General features: G+C 43.7%; 1 long non-coding RNA gene across 1 annotated transcript in view; it reads right to left on the bottom strand.

Moving 5' to 3' along the window:
* The window catches only part of LOC109144169, an 81,792-nt gene extending 56,122 nt beyond the window's left edge, over nt 1-25,670 (bottom strand). The window contains exons 1-2 of the long non-coding RNA XR_005602623.1: nt 25,536-25,670; nt 24,820-24,906 (exon numbers count right to left, since the gene is read on the bottom strand). This is a non-coding gene — a long non-coding RNA (uncharacterized LOC109144169). The remainder of the gene's footprint in view (nt 1-24,819; nt 24,907-25,535) is intronic.
* Nucleotides 25,671-25,982: the final 312 nt, after the last annotated feature.

Here is a 25,982-nt window from a genome sequence, read left to right as displayed (position 1 = left end):
TAGAAAGATTCATGAAAAGTCGTCAAACAACCCAAAGGGCTCTTGAGATACGAGCACTTCTATAAAATATTGAAGAGAAACATGTGAATCTTTCTTCGATCCAGACACAGATTTAATTCAAAATTTAATTTTCTTTATCTTATTTGTGATCTCTGACTACAGACAGTGTCTGTGGTGGTTTTTTGCTGGCTTCCCATCAGTTGTGGCCAACCCTGAATGTCGGAATGCTGATGAAGATTTTGGGTAGTGCCAGTCTGAATCACAGGGTGTGAAGTACCTCCTGTTTCCCCAGCATACAGCTCTCTACCATTTGCACAACTGGATCCTCATCTTCCTCAGGAGAAATCTCACTGCTCAGTTATCAGATGCTCCTCCAAGAGCTTCCTTGCTCCTGTTGCAGATGTTGGACTCTCATGAGGCACAGCCCTGCCATCTATCTATTTATCTATCTATCTATCTATCTATCTATCTATCTATCTGTGGAAGGATGGCTGCAAGAAAGAGGACATGAAACTTAAAGCTCAGCAGCTAACCACAGGAATGAGCAAGGTCAACATGACCGTGAGCCTGCCTGCTAGACAAAGATAGGATCTTGTGGTCAAGCGAGACAAGGATATGAGTTACAGCCCTAACCACAGCTGGGCAGAGCTAAGAAAATGTAACTTTTAAGAATTATCCAATCAACTAAGGACAACTATGATTAGCTAATAAAGCCAGCTATAAATGTAATCGCAGAATCACTAATAAACGAAGCTTGCTTAACAATCATATTGATTGTCCGCATCTTCCCTCGTCTTCCGCAAATGGTGACGCCGACATGATACAAGGACAGCACGACAAGAGGATGAGTGAGAAAGCCCCGGTAAGCAGCGACCGGGAGGCAAAAGGAACCGCAGCGCTGGCGCTTCCTGTTCCCGTGCCTGGACCAACCCAATAACGGAGTGTCCGCTGCACGGTGAGTTGCCTGCAGGGGAAAGGCTGCAACGGGCGCCCATACTAACAGGCTGAAAGATGGAAAGACAGGCCGCTCTTGATTTACTCACTTGCTTTTTAGAAAAGCGTAGAGTTCAGGACCTCGATTTAAAAAAGGACCTGCCAGGGTTACTCGTGTACAGAAACGCGCAGGGGTTTTTCAAGGACCCTAATACTGTGTTTGATGTGGCAGAGTGGAGGCGGTATGGAGACTAGCTGTGGGAGCAAGTGATAGACGACAACAAAGCCGCAAAAAGGGTTATGAAACCATGGCGAGCAGTCATTGATAGTCTAAAGCAGCATCATATTGAGCAAAACCTAGCCGCGGTAGCCAATTCCTACTTGAAAAACGGGGGGACGGTCCCACGTTCGAGCACAGGCGAGCCAGAAATAAAACCAGGGCAGTTAGTCCTAGGGAGTGATAATGTCCCCAAACCCCCAGCCACTTGAACAATCTCAGTCGCTGCTTGAGCTAGCAATGCAGCGGCAGAGAGCACGTCATCAACCCAAACAGCAGAGCCCTCTGCCCCGCCGGCAGAAGAAGCACATTCAAAAACAGATCCCCTGAGACAACCACACCCCAATGAGCCTCACAAACACAAAAAGGGGTAGACTGGGACCATATAAAAAGGGAAGCATTACAAGCCGGCGACAGCACTATTTTAAAGGAGCTTGAGGATGGCTGGGCATTCCCTGTGGTATATGGCCAAGACAATCAGGGAAATGTCACGGCCACATACAGCCCTCTGGATTGGAAATTGCTATCCCAGCTCCGCAGTACTGTCACTGAGTCTGGCATCCACGGAGAGCCAGCAAAACAGATGCTAAATTATATTTGGGGAACTGGCATTTTACTACAAGAAGACATTAAGACCATTATGAAAATGATTCTAACCCAATCCCAATTAATGCTATGGCAGTCGCATTGGAACACTATGCAACACTGCGGCCCATCTCCCCAGACCCGCCGGCGATCCTCTAGCCGGATTCACAGCAGACCAGTACACAGGAGTAGGGATGTATGCCTCCATAGAGGAACAAGCTCGGCTAGGACCAGAATTACTGCGAGAAGCCATGCGACTAGCTAGGGCTGCCCTAAGTCGGGTCAGGACTGCCCCGCCGACCCCCTCGTACATGGGAATAAAGCAAGGTAGAAATGAGACCTTTGTATCATTCATTGATCAAGTTGCAGACACCATTAACAGATCTGATGTGCAAGAATGGATGAAAGGCGCCTTGTTAAGGCAATGCGCCATGAAAAACGCAAACTCCAGCACCCGAGCTATTTTAGTAACTCTGCCAGGGAACACCACAGTAGAAGAAATGCTAGAAAGAATGAGCAGGGTCCCTGTAGGAGAGCGTGCCATGCTCGTAGAGGCAGTAAGAGAGGTAGGGCCCAGTATCAAAGAAAACCAGAGACAAGTACTGGCCGCCCTAGCCCCCCTGCAGGCCAAGCCAGCGGCAGTGCTGAGAGGCCCCACATGTCCTCGATGCTTCCGCTGCGGACAGCAGGGACACATTCGCCGAGAGTGCACCGCCTCGGAAGTTTGGTGTCAGAGATGCCAGATGGACAACCACAGCACCTCAGCATGCCGACGCAGACAGGGAAACGGGACGCCGAGCGCTCGGAGCCGCGGCGCGATGACACCAACAGTGGCTCCCGCAATAGCATCAGCACCCCACCCCAACCACTCCAGCCAGCCGGTCGCCTCCGTGCCAGCACCTCAGGAAGCCTCGGCTTGGACTTGGCAACCACAGTAGACATTGTCCTTGCAAACAAAGAAGTCATATGCGCACCCACGGGGGTGTGTGGCCCTCTAAAGCACAATGGACAAACCTATGGAGCACTACTAATAGGCCGCTCCTCAGCAGCTCTGAAGGGCCTCCTCGTTATTCCTGGACTCATTGACGCCGACTACACGGGGGAAATTAAAATCATGGTTCAAGCACAGTTCCCTCCATTGATTATACCTGCCAGCAGCAAGATAGCTCAACTAGTTCCCCTGCCGCACCTCATCCAAGATGCGAATAGCTGTGCCCTAGAGCCCAGAGGCAACCGAGGATTCGGATCAACAGGAGGCCTGGCGCTCTTGACAGTACCTATGAACTCTCGACCAGTAGTCCGCATTACGCTCAGCCATGGCCCAGAAGGAATTCACCTGAGAGCCCTCCTAGACTCTGGAGCCGACATCACCATCATCTCCCACCAAGAATGGCGGCCACATTGGCCCCTTCAAAACGCAGCCGTAGCAGTAAAAGGGGTAGGGGGAGCATCAGCAGTACAACGGAGTGCCCCCGTCCAAATAGTGCTTGATGGCCGCCAGCTAACCCTTGCAGTCACCATTATGCCATTGCCAAAGGGCGTGTCCGCCTTGATCGGATGTGATGTACTCAGCCAAATCAGAGCAGTACTCACTACAGAAACGGCTTTTCAATAGCAGCCATTGCATGGACTTTCCCCATTCCACTCGTGGCTCAGTGATGATCCCATATGGATTGAGCAGTGGCTGCTAAAAGAGGAAAGTCTTGTCCAAGCACACTCCCTGGTGCAAGAGCAGCTAAACCAAGGTCATGTCCAGCCATCTACCAGTCCCTGGAATACGCCCATATTCGTAATCAAGAAGAAATCTGGCAAGTACCAACTACTACATGACCTGAGGGCCGTGAACGCCCAGATGCAAGCAATGGGAGCACTACAGCCAGGGCTGCCCAAACCAGCAATGCTACCCAAGGGTTGGCCCCTGCTGATCATAGACCTAAAGGACTGCTTTTTCACCATCTGCCTGCACCCTGCAGACACGCTGAGATTTGCCTTTACCTTACCATCAATTAATAAACAAAGCCCCGCACAATGCTTTGAGTGGGTTGTGCTGCCGCAAGGCATGCGTAATTCTCCCACCCTGTGCCAGCTCTTTGTAGACGCTGCTTTGCAACCCCTTTGGCAAAGGTGGACACAAACAATCATTTATCATTACATGGATGATATCCTGCTAGCTCAGCCAGAGCCCTTCACCCCAGCACAAGAGCATGAGCTGGTAAAGCAACTGAAACTGCATGGCCTAACAGTGGCACCATAAAAAATTCAACGCACTCCTGCTTGGAAATACCTTGGCTGGGAGATCACAGAATCGCACATTCGACCTCAAAAACTTGCGCTGCAGACAAAAGTGCGCACACTCCACGATGCGCGACGCCTGCTCGGAGATCTGCAGTGGCTGCGACCAGTCGTTGGCCTGTCCAACGACGACCTTAACTGCCTGCGCCCCCTACTCAAAGGTGTTGACCCAGCAGCTCCAGTGCACCTGACGCCTCAACAAGAAGCACAAATTCAACAAATAAGTGACCTAGTCACACAGCGCGCAGTAGCGCGTCGGGACCTCACAGCACCTATAGACCTTACAATCCTTACCAGTCCAGAGCAGCTCGCTGCCACTCACACACAAGAAAAGAAAACGGGGGAGCCATGAGTCCTAGAATGGCTCTTTTCGACCTTGCAGCCAAAGACAACACTGCAAGAGCAAATTGAAAATCTGGCCGAGCTAATCCGAAAAGGGCGAGACGGAGCACTTCAAGTAACGGGCCGAGAACCCAACACCATTTATGTCCCCATAAAGAAAGACGTACTAGATTGGTATCTACAATATTCCAATGCCCTCCGCGCCAGCCTGCTCACAGAAGGGACTCCAGTTGATACCCAGCCAGTTAAAGTGCCTATGCTACAGTGGATGCAGTTACACACTTGGATGCCTAAGCCAAAGCACTCGCTACAACCCTTGCAAGATGCCACGACAGTGTTTACTGATGCAGGAAGAAGATCGATGAGAGCCGCCGCCGTATGGCACGACGGCAAGCAGTGGTGCCAACATGTCCTGCCAGCAGACCCAGATGATTCCTTGCAGACACTGGAACTGGCCGCTGTTGTTTGGGCACTCAGCAACTGGCTGAAAGACCACGTCAACATCATTACAGACTCCCTGTACATTGAGGGCGTGGCACAGCAAATCGAAACCGCTCTTATTAAAGAAGTGTCCAATAAAAGGTCGTTTACCCTAATGTGCCAGCTAAGACAAGCAGTACAGCAGCAAGAAGAAGCCTACGCAGTACTCCACATCCGCAGTCACAAGTGGAACGAAGGCCTAGGAGAAGGCAATGCCCTTGCAGATCGACTAGTGACCGCCATCGCCGTGCCCCTCGATCAATTTCAGCTCGCACGATAAGCCCATGAGACATTCCACCAGAATGCCAAAGGTTTGCATCGGCAGTTCCGCATTACAATGGAAGACGCGAGAAGTATTGTGCGAGCCTGCCCCACATGCGGTCATCGTGGACTAGGCCTAGGAATCGGAGTCAACCCCCGCGGAACAGGTCCCAATAGCCTCTGGCAGATGGATGTGACCCATGTCCCTGCTTTTGGTAAATTACAATATGTGCATGTCGCCATAGACACCTTTAGCCATTTTGTCTGGGCTACAGCACAATCAAGTGAGAAGGCGCTACACGTAGCTAGACATCTCACAGTTTGCTTTGCCGTCATGGGAGTGCCAAAGCAAGTGAAAACAGACAACGGCCCTGCCTACACCAGCACGAGCATGAGATGGTTCTGCCAGAAGTGGAGCGTACAGCATGTTCTGGGAATTCCGCACTCCCCAACAGGACAGGCCATCGTCGAGTGAGCGCACCAGACACTAAAGCAATACCTAGAAAAGCACCGTGAAGTCAAGGACCCCCAAGAACGACTAGTGAAAACGCTCTTTGTGCTGAACTACCTTTGTATTACAGGAGACAGAGATGTTCCGGCCGCCATAACACATTTTAAGGAATCAGAAGCCAAACCAAAGACACCGTCCATGAAAGTCTTATATCGGAACACCCGAACCGGACATTGGGAAGGGCCAGCAGAAGTACAATATATAGGGAGAGGTCACATGTGTGTGCTTACTCCCACAGGTCCGTTGTGGGTACCGAGCCGTTGGACCCGACCTGCTCTAGCAGATGACAGAGAGTCTCCGCGAAACCAGAGACAGACACCTGCTTCACCTTCATTTAGCAGCTGACAACCCTTTACGACTCATCGAAAATCTGCTAAGGCGACCTCTCCCCTGGACCAGCGAATGAGAGCTGCGGACTTTAATAAGCTGGGTGTATAGGCAGGGGTGGCAAGGAATACAAACCCAGACCTGTCTCCATTGCGGCCAAGCTAGGTGCCGTGCCTGGGTCAAAATCAGCTGTGGGGGCTGCAAATGAAAAGTGTGGGTATTCCAGGAGTGCTTGCGATCTCGATGGTGTCACAATTGCTATAGCAATTGGGTCCAAAGATCCTGGGCACGAGGCTTGGCTAGCTGGACTGGGTACCCTCCTGACATAGCGTTCAGCCTTATAGAAGACATAAGTCAAAGAACCAATTGGGTCCTAGCTTGGAACCTTTGGCGGGCTGTAGCACGGCTGGCAGCCCACGAGGCCACTCCGATACTTGGCCACCGCTGCAAAGTAGGGCTTAAAATCCCTCAGTTGTGGGAGGTCGAAGATGAAGATTGGGACCGCATTTGCTGTCGCTTTGTTGTGGTCCCTCTGGTGGACCACCAAAACAGCTGTGCACCACACAGACCACCAAGAGCACATGTGGGTCACCTGGGCTAACCAGACAGGCCAAGAGTCCTTCTGCTTATCACTAGCCACGCCTTCTGATCCCTTCCGTACCTGCCTTATCGGAGTCCCATTGACAAAGGCCAGTAGCTTCAAAAGCTACACCTCTAAATATCAAGAGCCAGAAGCCGCGTTCTCGGCCTTTTGTGTTGTGACGAGCGGTAGCACAACACTCGACATCTGCAAGACCCTTCAAATTAAGCAGAACCCTTTAGCCGCCCAAGCACAAAATACCGCCCTAGGCCTTAATACATCTACGCTCGAACCGCAAGAGCTAGATCTCTTAGGCTCCCAGCCTGGTCCCTATTGCCTTATGTTTGGATACTATGGCTATAACGGCAATTTAAAGCCCCAACAGCCGATCAATGTTAGCACATGGCTGAGCCCGACCACCTCATGGTACTCCAATGGCACAGCCTACTGCAATGGCTCAGTGTGGCCAGTTAATGACTCTCCACAAAAACCTAGGGCATTACCCTCAAGAACCTTCCTTATTTGCAGAGATAGAGCATGGCCAGGAGTGCCTTCTAAGCCGATGGGAGGGCCGTGTTATTTTGGGAAGCTAACAATGTTTGCCCCTAGCATCCAGCAAATCCTAAACATCACGCACAAACGATCACGACGGAGCATTTGTCAGTTAGGCCCCGATTGCAGAGACAATGTGGAATTATGGGAACCCCCTGCTGTCTTTTTTGCTTCTCTCCTAGCCCCAGGAATCGCGTCAGCACACGCCCTCACCCAGCTTAAGAAGCTCGCATGCTGGGCAGGCCAGCAAGCAAATGTCACTTCAGACGTGTTGAGAGAACTCGCTACAGATGTAGATAGCCTGCGCCATGCACTGCTGCAAAATTGTGCAGCCATTGACTTCTTATTGCTAGCACAAGGCCATGGCTGCCAAGAATTTGAAGGAATGTGCCGCTTTAATCTATCCGATCATAGCACTTCCATCCATAAGCAGCTGCAATGGCTGCGAGAGCATACTCAGAAGCTTACTGTAGAAAGCAACCCCTTTGATCAACGGCTTGCTAGCCTCTTTGGTAATCTTTCCCCTTGGATGCGAACCATTTTAACAGAAGCTTTTCGCTGGCTCAGTATAATTTTTGCCATGCTGCTTATTATCCGGATAGCTTATTCTTGCATTATTCGCCAAGTAACAAAGATCACAAACAATGTCCTGCTTGTGCAAAAAGAGAAAACAGGAATTGTGGAAGGATGGCTGCAAGAAAGAGGACATGAAACTTAAAGCTCAGCAGCTAACCACAAGAATGAGCAAGGTCAACATGACCGTGAGCCTGCCTGCTAGACAAAGATAGGATCTTGTGGTCAAGCGAGACAAGGATATGAGTTACAGCCCTAACCACAGCTGGGCAGAGCTAAGAAAATGTAACTTTTAAGAATTATCCAATCAACTAAGGACAACTATGATTAGCTAATAAAGCCAGCTATAAATGTAATCGCAGAATCACTAATAAACGAAGCTTGCTTAACAATCATATTGATTGTCCGCATCTTCCCTCGTCCTCCACATCTATCTATCTCTATATCTCTAGATCTATATTTCTGCACTGAGCAAATAAATATTTTTGTTTAATTTCTTTGAAATTCTCCACAAAATTTGATGTTTAGGTATCCAGGGATGCATGATACCAAAAATATAATTTGATACTTGGTAGCAGAATAATTGGTTTCTGCCTTTTGTTCAGGCCACTCTCAATTTGAGACCTTGCTCTTGCATGTGTTTTTTTTAAGGCCACTGAAATTATCTTCATGCAGGCAGCAACTCACCCTGATGCCATGAAAACAAACAAGAAAACAAATAAAAGCTACATCTGTCATGTTTCCTAAACTATATTGATGAAAAGAGAAACCAGGCCACAGGAGTGACTATGTGTATCAGATGTCTGACAGCCTATGCTGTCAGTGACTTAAATACTTTGCTTGAAAGAGAACAGTACTGCCTACAAAAAAAAAAGATTATCTGAACCGGAAGTAGGACCTGACTTTTCAGGGTTTGGGATTTTTTTACTTGGACTTTTTTATTCTGCTTTTTAAAATTCGTTTTGTTGTTGTTGTTGTTGTTATTATCTTCCAGGCAGATAAATACGAAATTTACTGACCATCATACCAATAGAAGGTATTGGCACATCTCTTTTAAAATATGTTTTGTTTAGGTGACCTGAAATAGCTCCTAAAGGAAAAACTACCCATTACAGGCTGTTCGAGAGCTGATAAATTAGATGAGTGACCTGCTGAAGACACCTTGCTTTCTTCATTGCCTGCAGATGGATCCTAGATAAAATGTGTACTCTAAACACAGGGGGTGTGTTTCAGTTGTTTTAAGTCCTCATGTGATTTCAGCTTTTGGCTCCTTCAAAGGGCAGTTTGGGGCTAGAAGATGATGCAGGACTGGTGGAGCCACACATCTTCTGAAGTTGCAGGTAGGTTAGGCTGAGAGTTCTCAAATGATCGTGGATATTTGTGGTTTTGTTACGGATTTATACCTATAATGCCAGTTAGACCAGAGGAGTATTCCCCTGGTCTCTCCCTGTTACTGGGGACTGTGCCTTGTTAAGAGATCTGCAGCTCTTGAAATTTGAAGTAAAAGATAAGAAAAGCAATGTAAATCTCTTGGCTGTTTCAGTGCAGAGAAAAAGGTTTCATCAAGTATGTGATAAAAAAAAAGCTTTAAACCATAAGGAGTTATGGCAGCTTCAAGAATCATTCCTACTATTCCCTGTAGCTCTGGTTATCCACTGCAATCTACTGTTGTGACAGCAATGAAATTGGTTGTAGGTATGTGGGTGTTCATGCAGGTATCTATAAATTGTGGTGGTTCTTTGACACCTCTATAACTACAAGAACTCCAGACTGGTGAAGCTATTAAGTTTCCAGTTCCTGTTTCAAAATGGCAAGAAATGGTTTTTAAACCTGACTGTTTGCTGGAGCAGTGACACCGGTCATACCCTGCAGGCCCATACTTGTGTTTCTGGAGTCTTTCAGCCACACACACTTTGGCTGTGGTACCTATTAAGACTCTTATTTACACAGTGTCATAGCAACACATTAATTTAGCTTTTGGCCTATAACTGCTTGCTGGATTTTGTTTTCTGATACAGAACAGAAACTTTTTGCTTTAGTGCCACAGCAACAAGATCAGTTTGTATGTAAGCATGTATTTACACGAAGATATGTGCTTTTGGGAATGTGTGTAAAAATCCTGGAGGAGGGAAGGGAAGGCACAGAATTAAATGATTTGCCATTACGGCAGCATAATAATTCAAATGGACAGAAAAATCCCTTTAGCTGGGAGGTGAATCACTTGCCAACACACTCCACAGCCTGTAAGACCCAGCAGGTAGAATGAGTTGTGCTCCCTCCCCAGCAAGCATGGGGAAGGAAAAGTTCAGTGATTTTATTTTTTTCATGCTTCTGCATTTCTGATGTAAATAGTGCTACTGACAAAAATGAGAGGAAATCAGAGGGAGGGGAGAGACAACTTTGGAACAAAGTCAGAGGTTATTTCACAAAACACGTGGCAAGAAGACTTCCTAATTCAAATGTTTCTCATTGCCCTTGAACATTCTTAATATACTCATACTTCACTTTTTGTGAGTAAATATCTAGCAGGTGGCAAAACTCCACCAAGCTCTGCAGAGCTTCAGGCCCGTGCCCCCATGCAAACACTTCCCAGTCTACATCAGAGAGCTGTGTGCCTCAATAGGGGCCAGCCACTGCAGCTTCTGCCTGCTGGGTCTCTGAAATGCTGGGCAGTTAGGCTCCCTGTCTGGTAATCACATTTTGTTTGATATAGCCTCTTAATTATGCCATGAATTTGTGAGGAAACTGCTCATCTCTTTAGAGTGTGTAGATTAAAATTAAAACCGTCAGTTTCCTCTGTTCTTGTGTGAGTGTCAGTTCAACAAACTAATGCGGAGCAAGAAACTGTCCACAGAGATGTCACAAAAGCAGTCTTTTCAGCAGCAGGAAAGGCTGCTATTGACTTTATTGCTGAAGGAAATGTTTGCTTAGACTGTGTCTCCAGGTAACAATAAATCTATTAAAATAAACTCTGCATTAATTTCCTGGCACTTTACATTTCCTCAATGCCTAATGTCTCCATAGAAAATAGCATTGTTTTTTGGGTTTCAAGGATGAAACATGAACAGGTCTCCAAAGATATATATGTTTAATATTATGTTTATTAACAGCAGCAGGGAGGGAACTCTTGCCTCTTCCCTTTATTATTCTTGTGATCAGCCAGAAGCTAGTGTAAAGATTTTGGATCTGCAATGTTTGAGGAAGCCAGTTGTTGTGTGATGGGCGCCATTCTGATGTTTCTGAAATGTACTAAATCAAGAGGAACAACCATTTCTTGGGTTTAATCCTTCAACCTTATCATTCTGAAGGCAGTAACATATTAATTCAGGTAGAAAAGGAGTGGATAATAATTTTTTTCACTTTTTCTATAGAGGAAGAACTGCTGTTCCCACAGTGAGGCTTGCCCATTAGTATGAAAGAAAAGGGTAGTACAAGAACCATCAGTGTATTTGGCAGCATTGCCTTGAAGGCAAATAGGACATACCTTTGTGTCAACTGGTATTCAATTGAAGCAAGGCCTCCTCAAACAGGTAACACAAGAACATGTCCAGGTGGGTTTGGAATGTCTCTGGAGATAGAGTCCACAACCTCCCTGGGTAGCCTGTTCCAGTGCTCTGCCACCCTCCATGGAAAGAAGTTCTTCCTCATGTTGAGGTGAAACTTCTTGTGTTTTAGTTTATGGCCACTGCTCCTCATCCTGTTGCTGGTCACCACTGAAAGGAGTCTGGCACCAACCTCTTGGCACCCACCTTTGAGATATTTATATACATTAATGAGATCCCCTCTCAGTCTTCCCCAGACTAAACAGGCCCAGCTCCTGCAGTCTCTGCTCATAAGAGAGATGCTTGAGACTCCTCATCATCTTCATGGCACCTGCTGGACTGTCTCCAGTATCTCCTTGTCTTTCTGGTGTTGAGTAGCCCAGAACTGGACACAACACACCAGATGTGGCCTCACTTGGGCCAAGTAGAGGGGGACGATCACCTCTGTTGACCTGCTGGCCACACTCTTCTTGATGCAGCCCAGGATACCTTTGGCCCTCCTTACTATAAGGGGAGTCCGCTGGCTTATGGTCAACTTGTCACCCACAAATACTCTGAAGTCATTCTTAGCAGAACTGGTCTCTAGCAGGTCAGCCCCAGCCTGTGATGGTACTGGAAGTTGTCCCTCCCCAGTGCAGGACCCTACACTGAACTTGTTGAACCTTATTTGGTTTCTCTCTGCCCAGCTCTCCAGCCTATCAAGATTCCCCTGCATGACAGCACAGTGTTCAGGTGTATCAGCCACTCTCCCCAGTTTTGTATCATCAGCAAACTTGCTGAGGGAATATTCTATCCCTTCCTCCAGGATGTTGATGAACAAGCTGAATAAGACTGAACCCAATACTGACCCATGGGGAACACCACTAACTACAGTCCTCCAACTGGATTCTGCTCTGCTGATCACAACCCTCTGAGCTCTGCCATTCAGCCAGTTCTTGATACACCTCATTGTCCCTTCATCCAACCCACATTTCCTGAGCTTACCTACGAGGATATTATGGGAGACAATGTCAAAAGCCTTGCTGAAGTCAAGTTGCTGTCCTGGGGTGACTAAAACCAAGACAGCAGCCAACATCCACTGCTCTCCCCTTGTTGACCATCCTACCATGCCATCATAGAAGGCTATTAGACTGGTCAGGCATGATTTCCCCTTGGTGAATCCATGATGACTACTCTTGATGACCTTTTCGTCTACATGCTTGTTGGTGACCTCTAGAATGACCCTCCATCCCTCACCTTTCCAAGGATAGTGGAAAGGCCGACTGGGTGGTAGTTTTCCGGATCTTCTTCCTCTTTTTTGAAGACGGGAGTGATATTTGCCTTGCTCTGATCATCAGGCACCTCTCCTGTTCTGTATGATTTTTCAAAGATGATGGAGAGCAGCAGAGCAACAACATCTGCCAGCTCCCTCAGCACCCATGGGTGCATCCCATCAAGGCCCATGGTGTTAAGTCTGCTTAGGCAATCTCTAAACCAACCCTCTACAACCAGAGGGGAGTCTTTCTTTCTCTGGCCTGCTCTTACCTCTGAGGTCTGTGGCTCCGAAGAGCCATCCTCAGCAGTGAAGATTGAGGCACAGAAGGCATTCTGTAATTCTGCCTTCTTTGTGTTTTCTACTACCAGGACACCCATCTGACTCAGCAGCGGCCTCTCATTTTCCCTACTCTTCCTTTTGCTGCTGATATACTTGTAGAAGCCCTTCTTGTCCTTGATGTGCTTTGCCAGACTTGATTCCAAGTGGGCCTTGGCCTTCCTTGTCACATCCTTGCATACTCTAATGATGTTCTTATAGTCCTCCCATGTGGTCTGTCTCTTTTTCCACAGCCCATAAATTTCTTTCTTGCATTTGAGATTTAGTAGCAGCTTCCTGCTCATTCACGCAGGTGTCCCTGTGCTCTTTGCCTGATTTCTTCATCATGGGGATACACTGGTTTTGAACTCAAAGGAAGTGTTGCTTAAATAAGGACCGATTCTTGGACTCCCTTCTCTTCTAGGGCCCTATCCCATGGGAGTACTCTAAGCAGGGCCCTGGAGAGGCTGAAGTTGGTTCTCCAGAAATTTAGTCCTGCTTACTGCTTTGCTTCCTCCACGCAGGATCCTGAGCTCCACAATCTCATGGCTGGCTTCCAACCTTCATGTCTTCAACCAGTCCTTCCTAGTGTGTTAGCACAAGGTCCAGCAACATACCTTTCCTTGTTAGCTCTGCTACCACTTGCATGAAAAAGTTATCTTCAGTAATCTGCAGGAACTCCCTGTGTGTGTGCTGGGACATGCTGTCCCTCCAGCAAATATCAGGATGGTTGAAGTCCCCCAGGAGAACCAGGGCCTGTTACTCTGAGGCTGTTTCCAGTTGCCCATAGAAAGCTTCATCAACTTTGTCCATCTGATCAGGTGATAGTAAACATCAACAAGAATGTGCCCCGTATTAGCCTGTGCACTAATTCTCAACTCATTTTTCTGTCCCTGGGTAGAGCTTGGTACATTCTAGTTGCTCTGTCACCTCACCTCTGACCTGTCCTTTCTAAAAAAAGAAATTCTGAGTTGAAGTTTTCAATGAACAGGGCAGAAATTGAGCATGGCATAGGTGATGCTTATTTTGATAAACCGTTGAGTCACTAACCCAGGCTTTGTCTGATTCTAGATGCTCATCAGTAATGATGGAATATGGCAATGATGGAATATGGCTAGTTAATGGCTGATTTGCCTTATCTTTCATTATGCGTAGCACAGTGCTACATTAAATCTACTTATATTTCATATTAATTCACTTGACATATTCTTATTGTCTGCAAAAGTCTGCTTCTGCCACTCCAGCATTATGAGCTTTTCTTATTTTATTTTGATCAACCTTTTTTGGGGGAGGTGACAGTAGGAGAACATTCTCTGACTTTGATGTGTTAATATATTTTTAACTAAAGACAATTTAGAACTATGTCAATATGTGGTACAGCTGTACTCTGCAGTTTTTCTCAAGGAAAATGAGGGGTTGTGGGGACAGAGCAAAGAGGGGTTGATCTTTTTGCCCTCATGAACACATTAGACTCTTCTCAGGGATCTACACTGGAGTCTAATGCACATGATGGATATAGGGTGCAAATGGGGCATGCATCCAACCCTAGACCTCAGCAGGTGCTCCGGGTACATGTGCCTGTGGGTTCAGGGGGGTCTGCATGCATATAAGTGTATTTCCTACTGTTTTGAGACATTCTTTTCTTGAGAAACAGAATTATCTCCTCTTCTCTTTTGTGTCGGTGTTACATGGTGTCCTACATGGGCACAAAATATAGATAATGCACTTGGTGGTATGTGAAAATCAAACATCAAGTAGCCAAACATGGCCTAGAAAGAGACAGAAGGACAATTTCAAGCTAGAATAACTTGTTCATAATCATCTGTTTGACTTTATAAAAGTGACTTGGTCAATCCTTGCTTCTTACTGCAGGCCTTTTTTGGCCTCTCTACCAGCTCAGCGGAAACATTACATCCAGTTACACTCTTCCACTTTAAGTTTACTTCATACCATATACACAAGAAATACAGCTTAAAATAAAAGCCAGATTGTATCACAGAGTGTATTCCTTTGGCAAGAAGCAAAATTGATTTTGTGGTAAATTTTACAAGCATGAATTCTTATCATAGAAGAAACTGAATACAGGGTTACCCCAGACTTGGCAATGGCAATGTCTTTTTGCAGAACAGAAAGGATGTGATAGGTAAAACTCAGTTATAACTATTTATATATATTTTTGTTTGTGGTTGTATTTTATAGGCAGGGGAAGAAGCAGAGATGTTGGTTTCAATTCATCCCTAAAAGATAAAGTGTAGTAAATGAGAGTGGCTAAACAACAGTACGGAGAATAACGTGGAAGTGTTGAAATACAGAAAATATTTGGGGAAAACAGACTAAGTCTTAGGGATAAATCAAGGGCACCAATTTATTTTTATGTTCTTCCAGGGAATCTTAAGCCAGTCTGGCTCTCAGTGACTTTTGCCCCACATCCAAATGAATTTGTCTGTGTGTGTCCAAGTCCTGCCAAGTGGAAATGCAGGATGGCTGATAACAGCCTATAAAGCTCCCTGTCCCTTCCCTTTCATGGGCTACTGGGAATGCTGTGTCTCACGTTTGTTGCTGTCTCTTTTGCTAATACCGTGAGGAGCAGTTCTAGTGAAATAGGCATTAACAACTACAAATTCACTTTCAAGTGGCTGTCAGACATCGAGAAACCCCCAGCTTCTGAATAATGGCAGCATAAAGCCAATGCTGTGAAATCCTAAAGCAGAGTTACAAATATGACCGTAACACACTGAGATACAAAACCACAGCATTTGGAGCCAGGCCTGCCATCAAACTCACAGCATAGCTCAGTATTTGAGTTAAGAGGATTTAATCCTTCTAAAACAATATTAATAGGAACACAGAAAAGGGAACCTTCATTATAAGATGTTATAAAATAACTTCCCAGAAAAACTTGCCTTTGCTACATCCCTGAAATCTAATAAAAGTAATATTTTAGTCTTTGACACAGCATGGCTTCAGCCTCTGATGAGATCTGTCTGTATCTGCATGCATAAAATGCAGTGGTATCAATGGATATGCTTTCCCAGTTGAAATCAGATCAAGTTTTCTTAATGCTAATTTATTTATTTTAAGCTTATGGTGCCATAAGCCTTTATTTGGTTTATCTTAATTGGTAAACCAAAACAGATACAAAATGTGTGCCAATATCTTACCTTATTCCTTTTTTAAAAAAAAAATCTCTCGGAAAGTTAATCTTTCCACTGACTATGTCTCCCTCCTGAGCTCAGCAGGAGGGAGTGATGCCTGTGGAAAGCCTTGCAGGAGCCAAAGCTGCATGTTTTCAGTGTTAGCTTTACTGAGGGGTTTCTCTCATGGATCCTGATTGCAAATAATATGATTCTGGGGAAAACGGAAAACACTGAGGGGACTGGAAAATAACAAAATAATAATCCAGCTTTTCCAGCAGTGCTCATAATGCTGAAGAAAGGAAGAATCCTATAAAACAACATCTGAAAGAAGTATTTAATCATTGTGTTAACCCTTCTTATCCTGGATTTTTTCCCAAATACCATAATATAAAAAAAAGACTCAAAATCCCAAACAGACTTGCACAAGTTCATATAATTTTTATATAGACTTTACAACTAATGTGTTGCACAGGAAACCTACTTTATAAATTCGAGGAAATCTTTTGCATTTAGCATTTCTGCTAAACCTACTATGTTTCTGCTAACCTACTATGTTGTTAAAAAAATTCACTTTAACTCAGAATGGGCATGAATATATAGCCTTTTCACTAGTTTAGTTGGACTGGTTTCAACTTTAACTTGATCCAAGGCAACTTGTTCTTGTCACCTCAGATACCAGCTATTTCTAGAGGGAAACAGCCGAGAATGTTTTCTTTGGGAAGGCATTGTACTCAATGGTCTGAAAAAAAGTCCTTCAAATATGTATACTCAGCCTCCTAAAAGAGTATGTTAAAAGATGTAATGTAGTCGTAATAGTGTTATTCTTTCTTGGCTTAACCATTAACTCTCTACAAGCTTCAACAAAGGGAATCCCAGCCTCTGTGGAATTGGTCTTGACACAAGCTGAGTGCAGCTGCTGGACACTTTTCATGGAGGAAAAAGTCATGTTGCTCATCTTCAGCTCACACGAACTAACTTGCCATGCACACATACCTTCAGTTCTGTGACCAGCACATAAAATCAGTTTAGTTTCTCAGTATTCTTCTGAGGTGGGAGTTCTTGACAGCTGGTTGTGAGGAAAGCTGAGAAACCAAGAGGATACATGACTTAACATTTCTGGAAATCTGTACTAGTCAGCCATCAAAAAAGGCTCTGCAGGCTCAACTGAACTTTTTTGAGTGCTGCTTCAGGGACTTTGTGGCACTTCAGTACAATATTTTCTCTTTCTGGCTAATTCTGCAGGATGTCCCTATTTGTGTAATGCTTTCATAGCACAGCCCTGTATTAATACGAGTATGGAGTTAGCCTGGTTCTGTCTAGTCTATAATAATGGGAACAGGAAAGTGGGGTGGCACCTTGGCTATTCAAAAAAATGCTCCAAATCTTTCACTAACTTTCCTGGAGTCAGATGTTTCACATACAAACTCTAGCTCCTTGCACAATATACTGATAGTCTATCTGTATGGGGGCATAATGCTTCCAAAATCCATAGGTGCTCTAAGTAGAAATAATGATCATGATTTACTCTATTGTAAATCAGTATGGAATTTACAATATTCTGACATAGAAATGCTCAGCCTATGCAGTTTCTGTCACCATAACAGACAGGAAAACTTTGCTCATCTCTTCAATTCTATAATTTCTCCCATGCCTAAGAAATAGTTGTCATTAAAAATTTTAACTACAAATCATGCTGTAATTTTGAAAGAAAGCTTGATGGCATAGCAGACCTCACTCAAATTTTGAGAGACAGAGCAGTCTCTTGTAAGATTGAGCTCTTTGGAGCTGTTGGAAGATCAACCTAAATGAAATCCAAAGTAAAATGGATTATTGAGGAATATTACTTTCTGTTGATAAGCAAAGCTGCTTCAACTTGTGGCCTGATAGAAGAAAAAAATGAGGAGAGATTCAAGAAAGTTTTAGAGAAAGAATCCCAAATTGGGCTTTGGGGTGGGGGCTATGGAGGACAGCTCAAAACACATCATATAGCTGACCTGGAACAGAAGTGTATTATAGGGGTATGTAATTTCTACTCTGTTCATACACTGCATTGTTTTACCTATAATTTATATCACAAGACAAGGATGTTAACAGTGTCCCTGAAGTGCAGTCAAAGACAGTTACAAGAAGCCAAGGCCTTTCCCTTGTCCCTGCAGAGCCTGGGCTTTCTCTGACACCCAGAGGTTTGCAGATTGAAGGGAATAACTTTGTTGGTCAGTTTCCACCTAGAATACCAAGATCCTTCAAAGCTCTGACCTGCTCCTCAGATGGACCTGCTGCATGGCCCAGTGTGTGTTCATAGGAGATTTTATGGAATTTTATGCACCATTTATCTCCTAAATGGATGTGCTCAGATCTTTTCTGTAAGTCCAAAGATGCTGACAGGCAGACAAATATAATACAATGTTGATAGCTTGTCAAAAACAAGGAAAGATGGACTCTGTGAACTGTTGGAGGGAGAGCTGCTGGCTGCTGAGATGTTGCTGAGGGGAACTTTGCCACAAGTATTACCCATTCGTCCTGAGAAATACTCGGGTTGCACTTGCCCCGTGATATCACTCTGGGATGTTGCTGGTTGATGATACCTGGTCTGCCCCTATCCTGCAGCAACTAGGGTTAATCCACTGCTTGAAGTTGAGATGAAAAGTCACCAGAGACCACAAATTCAGACAACCTGAATGATCAACCTGTCTGTCTTGGCTTTGGAGCCTGTTTTCAATCTGCTGACATAGGACTTGATCTTCGACAGATGTATACTGGCAATATACTGGAAACAGAAGTATGATTAAGGAGACAGAATGTATCCAGTCCCGATAAGGGGCTTTATTTACTTTTCATCATGTCTTAATTCATAAAGGTTTTAATCTTCTCCTAAAATAGACTTATAAAAATGGAGAAAATCACCCTGCCTACAAATTTATAAGTACTATAATGACTAACATTACATTAGTATCACTGTAAGTATCACCACTGCTAATCAAGGTAACTGCCAACTTAGAAGGGTTTCACTGATAATCAGATAAATGCTTTTGCAGTCATTTGGGGTTCTGCAGGCTCATTCTCATGAGGTTGAAGAAAGCTCACTAAAAATGGAAATACCAGACCTTCCACAAACCTTATTTTTTTGTTAGTTTCTAAAAACAACTTTTTCTAATCCTAGAGCAGAAAACCTAACTCTTATGAAGAAGGAAGGTAATTTATGTTGAACCTTTGATGTTCAGTAATCAAGTCACTGAGATCTGATCGTGGGATTATGTACCAAGGATATTTCCAAGTTAGAGCAAGAACATTTCAAGAGATGAATTTCCCTTTCTTCCTTCAGCTAACACTTTTGTCATAGAAATTACTTTCCATATATCTGACTTTGCAAAGGAACTAGAGCTGTTCCACAATTATTTTAACCAATTACCTAAACTATGTAAGAAGCTTTTAATCAAAGTTTACTGAAATAAACCAAAAGATTGCAAGGCTATTGTGTTTGTACATATTCTTGGCTTAACTTTGAGACATTTGTTCATAATTTGCCCATTTTTATTAAACCTGCCACTTCAATTATTCTTAAATCTAAAAAAAGTGCAAGCAGTAGGAAAAAATAATGAAAACTTAAATGAGTGTGTTTTCTTACTGCATAAAGACCAAGAATATATTTTTAACTTTCAGAAAATAGTTAAGAACAAAAAAACCCAAAACGAAAAAAAAAAACCCCAGACACAAAACCCTCTCAAAACAAAAAACCCCCAAATCGATCGACCAACCAACCAACCAAAAAAACACTCCTTTGCAATTCACCTTTCACCTTTAAAATACTACGCTGCTGAGGTTCTTACTGGGATGAATGTTTCTGGGGCAGCAGAACAGGAACACTAGCCTACGGAAACATTTGACATCAGAGCCCACCTAAGAAGAGTACTTCACAATGTGAAAATTACCCTTCCTTCATAAGTGAAGCCATTAAATTGTGGTTTTCTTCTTTTCTCATGAAACATAAGCATTAGGTTTTTGTTGTTTGGGGGTTTTTTGCAGAAACTGCTTGCTTGAACAAATTCAAATGAACTATTTTTCTTTTTGAAAAAATTTTCTTCAGTATTTGCAGGCCTCAGGCTGCAGGGAATTGTTATTTGGTACTTTAAAACTGAGCTGTGGAGGTTATGTGTGAGTGATCTCAGAAGTTTCTCCTTGTTTCCTGACTGACCAGAAAATGCCATTTGGTTTCTGTTGCCAACTGCAGCAGCACTAATTCCTGTAATCAAGGTGAGGGTGATGCCACTGTGTTTCTTTGGGATTTTTTAAAACTTGAAAATCCCTTTCTTTGAACTCCCCAGGTCTGGTTTCTGTGCAGGTTAAGACTTCGGTGCTTTAAGACTTCTTGGTTTCGGTGCAAGTTTACAATGTAACATTTCTGTGTATGTGCGCATGGGTGCCTGGAGAAATTCCTGGCTGTTTCATGGAGCTGTTGTGAGGTTCCGGCAAGAAGGCCTGTGCTGAGTGGTCCCCTACAGTCCTCCCCTGCTGAGAAACTCCTGCTGCTCCAGTCTGGCTTTGATTTTTTTGCCCCCAAGCATAATAGGCAATTTATTCCCAGGAAAACTGACACCCTAGAGCCCTTAAAAGGTGGTAAGTCGGGGGATAGAAATGGCAAAAAGTCACCTATATGCAGATTCTCAGACTTAGCTGATTTCTCAGGAGTTCCAATCCACCAAGAAATCCTGACAAACCTTTTCTCACATACCTGAAAACAAGTACTCTTGAGCAGAGGGAAGTGCCCATCATCTAATCAGTCATCTGTTCTTACATGACTCAGTGAGGGGAAGACAGCATATCAAGCACAGGGATTTATTCTCACAGTATGGTCATGGGTCTGTAACTCCAAAAACTCCAGAGGTGAATGTGATCCTCTGTCTCAGGAACAGAGGATACTAAGGACTGAAGTCACGGTGGTGTAACAAGGACTATGAAAGCACAACACTCAATACCAAGTTTGTCCTCTGAAACTTACTGGTTTTGTCTTCCGAAACACCTATTGTCATTCTAGAACTTTGGTTTAAGTGGTGGAAAATCGACTACGCTCTTCTAACAGATACATGCTGTATCTGTCAGCAAGCTTTGAGTATTTCTGTTCTATCAAAGACAACAGTTGTCTTGACTTCAGCTGATCTTGGTGATCTGTGTTAGTATTTCTTCAAGTTTCTATGTTTGGGAAACCATTTTGTCAGGCATAATATATCTTAACACTACCAAGATTTTCTACAAGTAGATTTCATATTGATGTGGGGTTTAAGCCTTTATTACAAAGTTGTTACAGGTTCACTGTTGTGGGCTGCTTTGATAGCCCTGTGTTCCTTCAGAATATCCACTCAGTAGAATTGAAGAACACAATAAATAACACACATCAGGTGTTCTCATAAAACCATCCCAAACTTGTTCTGCATGCTAACCAAACAAAGGAGTATTTCGCCTCTTTGTGATGCACTAGATTTTCTTGTGGACTTTGCCTATCTTATTTTATCCTTATACATACATAGATTAACAAGGTTTATTGGTCTGCAAAGCAGAGCAGTGGCCCATCCACAAGTGAACCCTTTGAAAAATTGCTGTATGTGATAGACTGGTGTCAGTGTCATGCAGTGGTGAGGAATTAAAGAGAAAAGAAACAGTGATGGGAACAGAGCCTTACAAGCTTGTTATATACAGCCACAGCTTCCGGTTCATAAATGTTTTTAGACGTTACTGACCTCCTCTCTTGTCCCCAGCTGAGGAAGCTGGGTGTGCACAACACCACAGCTGAAGTCAGTTGTAGACTCAGATTGCTGCGGCCTCTCTAACTTAACTGGTTATGACTGAGAGCAGCATGTGGCCAGGTACATGACTCAAGACATGGGCTGGGTCCACACTTTCAACGTGTAATTGTAGACTTCCCCCCAGAAGCTGCCTGTGGGTTGTAAGCAGAAGAGAGAGAGAAACCTCTCTGCCATTACAGTTGAGGGATGTGAAATCCAGAAGGAACAGAATGCAGGCACACAAAGGTTTTCTAATCTTCAGACCACCCCTGAAGGCTCTGAGTTGCAAACAGGCAACTTCCTGGGTTAGCCTCACTTCAGGGAGGCTGTGCAGGACTAAAGCAGTCTCTGTGAAGGTTTTGTCTGAACACACAGTGTTGCCATATGCAACAGAGAAAGCTCAGTGGCTTCATGAGCCACTTGTCCTTCTCTGTAGGAAGAAAAAATGGAAGCTGTTAAGAGAAGGGCTGTGGGAAGAGGGAGACACCCATGTCACCCACCATTTCAACATGGGATAGTGCTTACTTGCAAGTCAGGGCTGCCTTCTACTGCTGATAGATTTGGAACTTAGCTCTGGATAATAAGCCCCTAAAATCTGTGAGTGTGAGCATACGTGCCAGGTTTAATCAGTGACAGATGAGCTAAAACCAGAAAATGTAGTTTGCTAGAGATTTCTGATCCTATAGCTGAGATAGAGGAATGGTTTGTGAAATGATTCAGTTATGACCTTATATTACAGGGCAGTGAAATTAGTGTTGGGTTAGAGTAAAAACCAAAGAATGCTGAAAAGCAGATACTTTTATTTGGAAATGTACAGGTATGCAAGGGAATACATACAAAGACTGGATGTGAAAATTTGCAGCACTCTGTTGTTCATATACCTGCTTGGGTTGTCACCTGAAGCTTTCCAAGTTATGGATGCCAGGGTGACTCTAAAAGACATGCTGTGTTTTGTATTATCATTTATGGTTGTGGATTTCATTCCATCTCTAAACTGCAATTAAGTGTTCTTATCATCTTGTAAATGAGAATTTCTCTTTTAAACATCATATTTGCAACTCTGTGTTCATATAATCCTGTAATTATTCAGCTATTTTCATTCCAGCACTGATTCAGCAATGTACTTAAGCATATGAATAATCTCTTTGAACCTAATGGGACTCCTCACAGGCTTACAATTAGGCATGGTTTAATTACTCAACAGCTACACTGGGGTATAGAAACAGGGATAAAAGAGGTGGCTTGCTTCTACTGTAAACACTGTTATTGAACTGGACATTTCTAAACTCCAATTTTATCTTCCTAATTTTAATGTTTTCAGCTGAATCATATTGTTGGAGACACCATATGTGAAGTATTAAGATTGAATGACATCTCTTAAAACTGTTTTCTCTGGAGACAAAGAAGTTTTAGGAGGCTTGATCCCTCCCTTGCCCTATGTTCTCTGGAAGCTGGCTGCCCTTTCAGGCATGCCACAGCAACTGGAGAGATCAGCACCAGAGAGGGCCTTTTTTTCCCTTTAAAAGAGGAATGCTGCGGTTAAGGAGATTCCAGCATGATCTCATATCTTGTAGTTATACTTGAGATGGTGATAAACCATGATACATGATCAGGAACTGATAGTGGATATCAGAAGGCCTGGGGCCACCTCAGACCACTATGCTACTGAAGAAAATATGTATGTATCTACATTCTGATAAATCTTTAACTTGCTCTTTAATCCTAAAATTGCATATTGTCTAGGATCTAAAATGTTAACATTTTTAACCAAAGTATATCCATAAGAACTCTTTTACCTTATGCTATATGAACTAGGACTTGAAGCATAGTCACTGATCTGAAATTACAGCTCTTCTATGTTCAGATGAAATGGAACATCAAGAAGTACCCTTGAAGAAAGTGGGAACATAAAAGAATGAAATGAAATATTACAAACTGCCTTTTATAGCAGAATATGAAAGTTTGTAATAAGTATCTCCAATATTTACCTTAGGAAATGCACAGGTAAAGTTCTTTGAAGTTAAGTACAAATAACTGATTTCTATGAGGCACAATATTGTGATAATTTTAAAGAATTTTTCTTACTGTCATAATGCCTGATCCACACATAGAAGAGCTGTCAGAGAGCAGTGGTCTTGCCCTGAGTCAAAACAGGACTGATAGGTTTGATACCTTTGGTATTTATACAGTGATTATTTAACAAAATATCAAGACACAATCAAAATTCTCTACAACAGGACAGGCAAGGACAGAATTTGGTCCCTAAGTCAGTACACAGAGAAAAAAAAAAAAAAATTAAAATATGGTTAAGGACTATTTTAGAGACAGAATCCATACAACAGCGTTTAAAGGTCTTGTTTGTGGCTTAATAAGCACTAATAGAGATGGACTTACCTGAAGCTGTGAATTATGAGAGGCTGCTCAGACAAATGTTTACTGAATAAGGTGGCAGCCTGCAGGGAGCCTGAATCTCAATTAATAATCCAGTACCCAACCCCATGAAAAAAGAAGACAAAAGGAGTAGAGGGTATTTTTACTCCTTGGCTAGGAGAGTTGTTTGGTGATATTCACAGAATAAACGGGAATGGATCCCTTGTGAGAAAAAGAGGATTTAGAAAGAATCAAACAAGAAGGCATTTGATCTATTTGTTTCACAGTAGGTTCTGAAAAACAGATTAGTCTTTGAAGTAAAGGCCTGATTATTGTTTTCTAGTTGAAATTCTGTTTTATAGAGATTTTAATGGTAGTGGGCTAGTGGTGGTGACACTGCTACTAGCAAACGACTAATGCCCTGGCAGACATTAGTGGAAAAATTTGCCATCTTGCACAGATCAATCCATAACTTTACCAAATGTTTTTTTGCATCAAGCCTTTACCTTTTACCTGAACATACCTTCTAAGAATTTAATGTTGATTTACAGATTTATTTTGATGAAGAATAAATACTCTTCATCTACTGAGATGTGCTTTTTCTTGCCTGAATTTCTCTAGCTCCAGCTATCATGAGTCAGTTAAATAGGTCTTTTTATATCTCGTTCCACCAAAAAGGTCACTGAGTTATTATATATTATATTAAAAACCTGTTTTGCCTTCTGATGTTCTAACAGCAGTCATCTCTGACTCCAGAGCCAGCCTACTATGGTCCAGGGAATCCAATTAAACAGCATCTGTGTAAGAAAAACATAGCAATGTTTAGCACTCCAGAATGTAATTTAGTTACCTAAAACCTATTTTATGCAACCTAAAATTTGGGTTGTAAACCTCCAGTTCCTACTTACCTATTCAGACTAGACATAAATGGTGTTTTAAAATAGCATTAAAAAATGAGATTTGCAAATGAGTAGAAAGACCATGCCTTTTTACTTTATTTATTTATTTATTTGGTTTTTGTTTTGATGTCAAGCACTGGGACAAAAATGTCCTCACAACGTGGATGAATGCCCCAGTGAATATCTAGGCTCTTGGCTTCAGTGGAGCAGTGGTATGTGCCGGCTTCTCATGTGCTGCAATTGAAAGAGCCGGATACAGCTCCTCAAACTGTATTCTGTCTGAATGAAATCTTAAAGAAAATGAAGATAAAGACATGACACAAATTCTGCCTCTTTAGGGCTCTGGAGTTTTATAAAAGTGTGGGGTGTTAGGGCCATTGGGAGATCGCTGCTGTGTTCCCCAAAACCGTCTCGGGCGCGAGACCGCTCGGGTGCATCAGTTCACGCTAACAAACTTCTCCTTTCAGCCCCGCGCAGATGTTAAACGCTGGTGACACACACACTCAAGCCAGATAGCTCAATATTACCAGAGATAAGGAGCCGAGGAGGGCCCTCCGCATGGCGCATTCCACAGACAAGTTTTATTTCATCCTCCACAGAGGCAACCAAAAGCGAGAGAGAGTAAGGCGTGTTCGTGCTCACGTTTACATAGGGTCACAGAACCAGTGATCTGAGGGCATGGGGGCGGTACAAAGGCGGGACCAGGGAAGGGAACCATTGAGCAGAGGGAAGGGGCAGAGTCGGGGATCAGGTCAGGTAGGCAGCCCCACAGGCTGCTGGGAGAGGTAGTTTTCTTCAACCAGGGTTTAGGGGGTGTGTAAGGTTACATTTCATCCGCAGGGAATTGTGGGAGAGGCTTTTCCTTTACTCACACAGAGGTGAGAGTGGTATCTCAAATATCTGAATTTTTCTACCAGCAGGCCTTTGCTGTTTCGGGGCTCTCTGGCCCACCAGCTGGCTCAGCTGTTGGCTCA

The sequence above is a fragment of the Corvus cornix genome, chromosome 1, assembly GCF_000738735.6.
Source record: "Corvus cornix cornix isolate S_Up_H32 chromosome 1, ASM73873v5, whole genome shotgun sequence".
NCBI lineage: Eukaryota > Metazoa > Chordata > Aves > Passeriformes > Corvidae > Corvus > Corvus cornix.
The sequence above is the reverse complement of the archived record's forward strand: the minus strand, read 5'-3'. Positions and strand labels throughout refer to the sequence as shown.